This window comes from Haemorhous mexicanus, chromosome 1, assembly GCF_027477595.1.
Source record: "Haemorhous mexicanus isolate bHaeMex1 chromosome 1, bHaeMex1.pri, whole genome shotgun sequence".
Lineage (NCBI taxonomy): Eukaryota > Metazoa > Chordata > Aves > Passeriformes > Fringillidae > Haemorhous > Haemorhous mexicanus.
This window is the reverse complement of record NC_082341.1, coordinates 136,423,680-136,430,008: the sequence shown is the minus strand read 5'-3', so window position 1 is coordinate 136,430,008 and position 6,329 is coordinate 136,423,680.

Sequence of the window (6,329 nt, the reverse complement as noted above, 5' to 3'; positions counted from 1 at the left end):
TATTATAAACATATTAAGATTTGCCCTCTTTGTTATACTGGGAATTTCCTCAGTTCAAACTAAATTGACTAATAATATATATCTTCTAATATTTTTCAAATATTAAAAATCTACAGCAACAAAAACGAACAATATAAATCAATCTGGTTTACTATTAGAAGTAAATCGGTTATTAGTGATGTCATGTTACCTAATCATATATAGCAATCAGAAACTGGTAATCAAAAATTGCCACACCACTTTTACTACTACAATAGTCCCCATGTTACTATGGTGTTATTTTGTATTTTGAAGTTCACCGAAATGCGCATATATTTGAAATTTGGAAACATTAAAAGCTTTTTTTTTTTTTTTAATTGCACATATGCTTTCACTGTAATCTGGATTTTTGGTATATTCTAAATTTTAAGGTACAAACAATTGTCCATCATAAGTTTTATTTGTTCTTTTATGCCTGAAAATCATAGTGAAAGAGCTCTCAGCTGTAGTCTTGAAGCAATTTTTTTTCAAGTGTTAAGGAAAATAGATTGTGTGGCACCTTTAAAATAGAAAATTAGTATTCAAAAATATCAAAATTAATTTATTATTTGTAACTAGGATCTGTTGAAACAGTTACATTCACTCTAAGTAAAACAGAAAAAGTATTAATTTAGTGATCAAAGGTCATGAAGTTCTGGAAGCTTTTGATAATAATCCCAGCTCATTGCTGCCTCATCTGGTTTTTTAGGAAAATGCTTTCCCCAGCTCAGCTAATCCCTGCAGCAGTCTGGGGACAGAATGCTCCGGGCAGTGGGGAGCAGGACACATTTATGCAGATTCAGATGCTAACCCAGCTCAGGCTTCACCGGTCTCGCCTGATGTCTCGTCTGTGGGTGAGTGTTCACTCTGAGTCAATGGGGTGAATATCTGTCCAATCTCCTCTTCTCAAGGGGGAGCAAAGGACTAACAGCCGACTTGGTTTGGTCCAGACAGTGATGGTGCACTCAAATGTAAGGATTTAGCTACAGTAACTGGTGTTTTAAAATGTAGCCTGCATACATAAATTCTTTGTACATAAGTTTGGTTTCTTTGAGAATTACAAAACCTCAAATAAAAGAGGCAGTATTACATCTCCAGAATGAATTGTCCTCAATTTTATTCACACATCAGAATGAATGAAAGACAAGATAAAAAACCTGAATGGAATAGGCTGAAAATGTAGAGTTTAGTCTTCTGAGTATAATTTTCAGGTACATCATGAGAGGCAAGCATGTCTGTCTAATCAGGAAATTTAAAACTGGGAACTGTTTTCAAGGTTTTGTTGAATTGGTAACAAAGGAAACCAGTTACCCACCTTGCAGTGGTGAAATTTTAGGGTATATAATGATATTTGACCTGTTCTGATATGCTTGAAGGGTTTATGTGTCCTTTGGGTAGGAAGTGGTATCTTTGACTTCTACACCTAATTATGAAATACATCCCAGAAAGTCAGCCAAGAAGATGTTATTTCTGGTTCCAGTACATGAAATATATGTTTGACAATTTTAAACTGTATGTGTAGAGAAACATGTAACTTATTACCGCCTCTGGGTATGAGCAGATTTATGTACTAAAAGTTTCACACAGGTTTTTCTAGACTGTTCCTATACTGTTCACTCAAAATGTGTATTTCTAATGACAACTTCTAGCATACAGTCCTTTAAAATAGTCCTGCTTTTCAGGAGATAAATAATCACTTTTCTCCAGTATTTACAGATTTACATGTACAAAAAATTGCAAGTCTATGATTTCATATGTACTTGTACCTATAAATAATTTTCAGTAAATATGAAATGCATAAATATGCTATCAATATATTTCAATGAAATAATCATATATATACTACTATTATAATTATTCCTCAATAAAAAATATTGTATGTTATCAAAAGTTTAAAAGTAACCAACAACTTCTTTCTGTGTCATTTGTGGGTTCTTTAGGGGATGAAGATAAAAATGGCAAAGCTCAGGAACCTTTTTGCTGGAACTGTGCTAAAATCCAGTTCCTTTTATTGGCAAAGTGAATTTTTCAGTGAAAATGTAACACTTTGTGATGCCCTTTCTTTGTCTTGTCCTGCAGCTGTACCAGGAACATTCCTGCAGAAGCTGAAGTCTGGTCCAAAATTTCTTCATCATGTCAACAAAAATGATCTTAAATTTGATTTACATGTTGTAGAGCTGATATTAGTGAATATTAGGCATGTTGGACAGCAACAAGAACTGAAAAAAAAACCCAAGAAAATGTGTCAGCTCTGAAAAGTCACCCTTGGAACTTGAATGGAAGACACAGCTCCATGTGAATAAAATCTTTAAGGACTGATTTCAGGACTGATCTCCTGAGTTTCTTGGACTTCATAGATAAGTAGACATGGGTCTTAATATTGAAATCAATCTGTATAAATTGAAATCAGTCTGTGAAAGATACAAAGGCCTAAAGAGAAAATATGGAAAGCAGATAATTGAGATACATGGATCTTTTATAAGAGGGAGGCTTTTTATCATTTCCAGAATTTTTAGTAATTTTTTAGCTCTTTATCCTAGCATATAACTTGCAGGCCTTAGATAAGGTAATTTTTTTCCCTCAGAAAACTTATAGATGTTAGCATTCAATTTCTGATTTTCTGATGTATTTTGTCAGGAAATTAAGTAGCTGTTTCACACCTCTCCAAAAATCAATAGCTATAAAGGCTCTGTGAAGATCCCACTTCTGTTTGAATGGTTGCTCAGAATTGCCTCTGCCCCTGAAAAACAAGGTATAGAGTCTATTCATCACACAGCAGTTATGAGACATTTTTGGTTTGGTTGCAAATTTTGAGGACCTCTGGATCTATTTTTGCTTTTTAAGCAAGTGCTCCTTGCTGTTTCAGCAGCCATTACCAATTGCTTGCTCTCCATCTTTTTTCATTCATGTAGTTTCCTGCCCACATTTTAGATTCAGTGTTGCTAACAGCAGTAACTTAAGTATGAATTGTAAATTGCAGAAAGTCTCCCTCCAATGTTAAATTCACTGGGTAGGCAGGATTGCATATCTTGCATTTCATTCCAAGGACATAGGGGTTTTTTGTCAGCCCATTTGTTCTGAAACACACGATCAATTAGTATTGATTTCTGGTGTGCTGTATCCCACATGCATTGAGGTGATGCAAAAAACTTCATGCTATACTTCTTGTTTTGCATTATATCATCCAGTCATAATGCACAGAACAGTTATTTTCAGATAAATATCATTCATTTGTCCAAAGGTGATGGATGTGGTGGTCCTGAGGCCATTTCAATTACATGATATACATCTATTATTTTCTCCATATAATCTAAAACCTGGAAGGATGGGATGGGTGTTGATTACCACAGGTAATGGTAGCCAAAATTTGAAAGACTGTTTTATAAAGTGTGCAAAAGTTTATAGCATGATTTCAGTGAGAGATGATTGCAATATTGTATGAGATAATGCAAAAAATTTTTATTAGTGATGGCTCTCACTCTTTTCTGAACTTTGCTTAATACTGGAAAATTTTAAGGTCTATGTGAGAAACAAAGTAAATGTAACATACACAGTCTATCAGTAGTTTACATTTGTTACATGGGCTGCAAAAATAAAGCTTGCTTACATCCGGACGCTGAGTTTCTGATAGTTTATTCGAGATTTTCGTAGTTATGTCATGCCTAAGAACAAATATCAGCAAGTCCATAAGACGGAAAGAACTTCCCAAAATTAGTTTTTAGATTTTAAGTGGAAAGTTGACACTACATGAATCACCTGCTTTGCAGAAATGGATCTTGGTCTTGTTCTTTCATCCAGATGTTTTGTTGTAACCTTTATTGTGTTTTCAAACAAACACGTGATGTTTCTAGAAATGCAAATTAGGCCTAACAATTTAGTGTTCTAAGATATTTTCTTAGCAACAGAGCACAGCTGCTGATTTTAATTCTGATCAGAAATTACATATAAAAACTGAGTCATATTTGGCTATTTTCTCTTCATGCCTCTGCTTTCTCTCGTGTTTCTTCAACAAGAAACAAATCTGTGTGAAAAGGGAGAAAAAGTGGTGTTTCATAGGAGAGTGTATTTGCTTCTTTCAAACACACAAATTTGATACTGAAAAATGAAAACTTCTTTTAGAGAAGCTGGAAAATTTTTCAAGGCAATCCAAACTTCCCTAAATTGCAAACTTCTGGAAGTGGGACAGCTGCTGTTAATTAGCAATATTAAATTCATGTTCTCATCTGCTCATGTCTTGAGGTACAACAGCATCCTTTCTAAAGCACTTGACAATTTCAAATCTATACCATTTATCTACAAAGTTACAAAGTACCAACCTCCCCTCTGCATCCCTCCATTAAGGTTTTTGAGTTTATCACATCTGAGATGTAGGATTTAATTTTCAATGCTTTGCACTTCTTTCAAGCACATTACCCTCACTGTCCCTCCTTTACTCTTGGAGATGCTTAGGCCCCTCTGTGCTGGCAGGGATGCAAATAACCATTCCAACTCCAAGTTTTTACCCTGTTCATATTAATACCTAAGGAGTCATTCATACATGGAGACAACATGTTTTAAACACCTCTGAAAACTCTCACTATGTTTTGTCATCTCCTTTCTATAAAATTCACTGTCACCAGGATGTCTGTCAGTATGTCAACAGCTAGGAGCAAGGGAACTGATACCTTCCCTGTTGGATGGATCACTGTCATATGATTATGTCCTTGGGCTCCCCATCCATCAGTCATATCTCCATGTTGTCACCTTAGGATGTAATTAGGTGCAACCATTTTTCATGTAACAAAACTGATGTACAAACACATGCTAACTGCAACATCTGGGGAAAGCATAAAGCCAAGTGACACCTTTATGTTATATATTTTTCAGGCAAGGATCATCTCTCTGTTCTGTGTTTGTAGAGCGTCTTGTAAAACATAACTTCTATTCCTGACTGCAGCTTTTAGTTTTGCTGCACTGCAAGAATTATTGGTAGCAAAATCTTTTCAATGAGATGCAATTCATTGGACTAGAGTAAAGTAAATCCAGTTTGCATTACTTGGATGGCCATTAAAACCATTTGAGATAAAAGCAGTGGGCATTAGCTTATGGAAAATTGCATGCCTTCCAATCTCCATCAGCTCAAAGGCTTTCCAGCAGCAAATAATGTGAACTGGCAAGATGACTAAAAACCTTCCTGTTCACTGCAGTTCTCAGAATTGTACACTACATAAAGAGAGGGATTTAGTGAACACAGAGAAATACAGCCAAAAGAAATGTGGTGGGTAAATATGACTGGGAAAGTAGGTGAACCCCAGCCTGAATGCAGCATGAGTTTAACCCAAAACGTCCTAGTATCTTCAGGGAGCTGGGAGCACCTCCAGGAGGTCTGTCTTTGTCCAGATGCAGTAAGGAATGAGGCACTTCTTTCCAGACACTGAGACAAAATAAAAATGGACAGCAGATGAGTCATTTTTTTTCCCAAGCTTTGTGATGGACTGTTTCTCTCTCACATTACAAAGATGAAAGAACAGAGCGGTACGGTCCTCTTAGCGGGATTGTAACAGCCACACAGACCTTCATCTTCTTGCTCTCCAGGGGCCTGCCACCTTTTGTGCTCTTTCATAGATGGTTAGCACTAAAACCACTAAAACATTACCATCTCCAATTGAGTGAGAAGCTAAAGCCATATCTCAGTAGTTCTTTGCTTCTGAATCAGTGGTCAATCTATTCCAGGAAGACAAAAATACAGAATAAATATTGTTGTTATTCCACATATCCTGGTAGTATAGTTTCAATCTGTTGGCTGTACAGTCTGTGAGACAGTGCACTGGTTAACATTGTAAATGCTCCTTTTAAAATCTGGGAAGTTAGAACAGATATTATTTTACTGAAAGCATACATGTGGAGTCTACAACAAAATCCACAGGAAGATTCTAAATCCTCCAACACTTCGGATTTTTCATCAGCCTGGATTTAAATTGACCCTAATAATGTGTATACTTAGTGCTTACAATCACATGTATAAGGTCCATAAAAAATACAATTTACCAGCTGTGCAAGTATTTTTCTAATGACTCAGACTCTCTACTTTTTTGTTATTGTATAAAAATGTGATGCTTTTAAACTGAGTGGCATAAATTACATTGTTGCTTCTCTGCTGCCATATAATATAACCTTTTCCCATGGTTATACATTTTAAAAGGGAGGTACAGAAAGTTCTGTGTATCCAGTGCACCTCCTGGAGTTCAGCTTTCAGGCCCTTTTTCTGATCATTTATTTCCTCATCCTCAAAGATATAAAATCATCCTGTTAGCTGCTTATATTATGGGAGG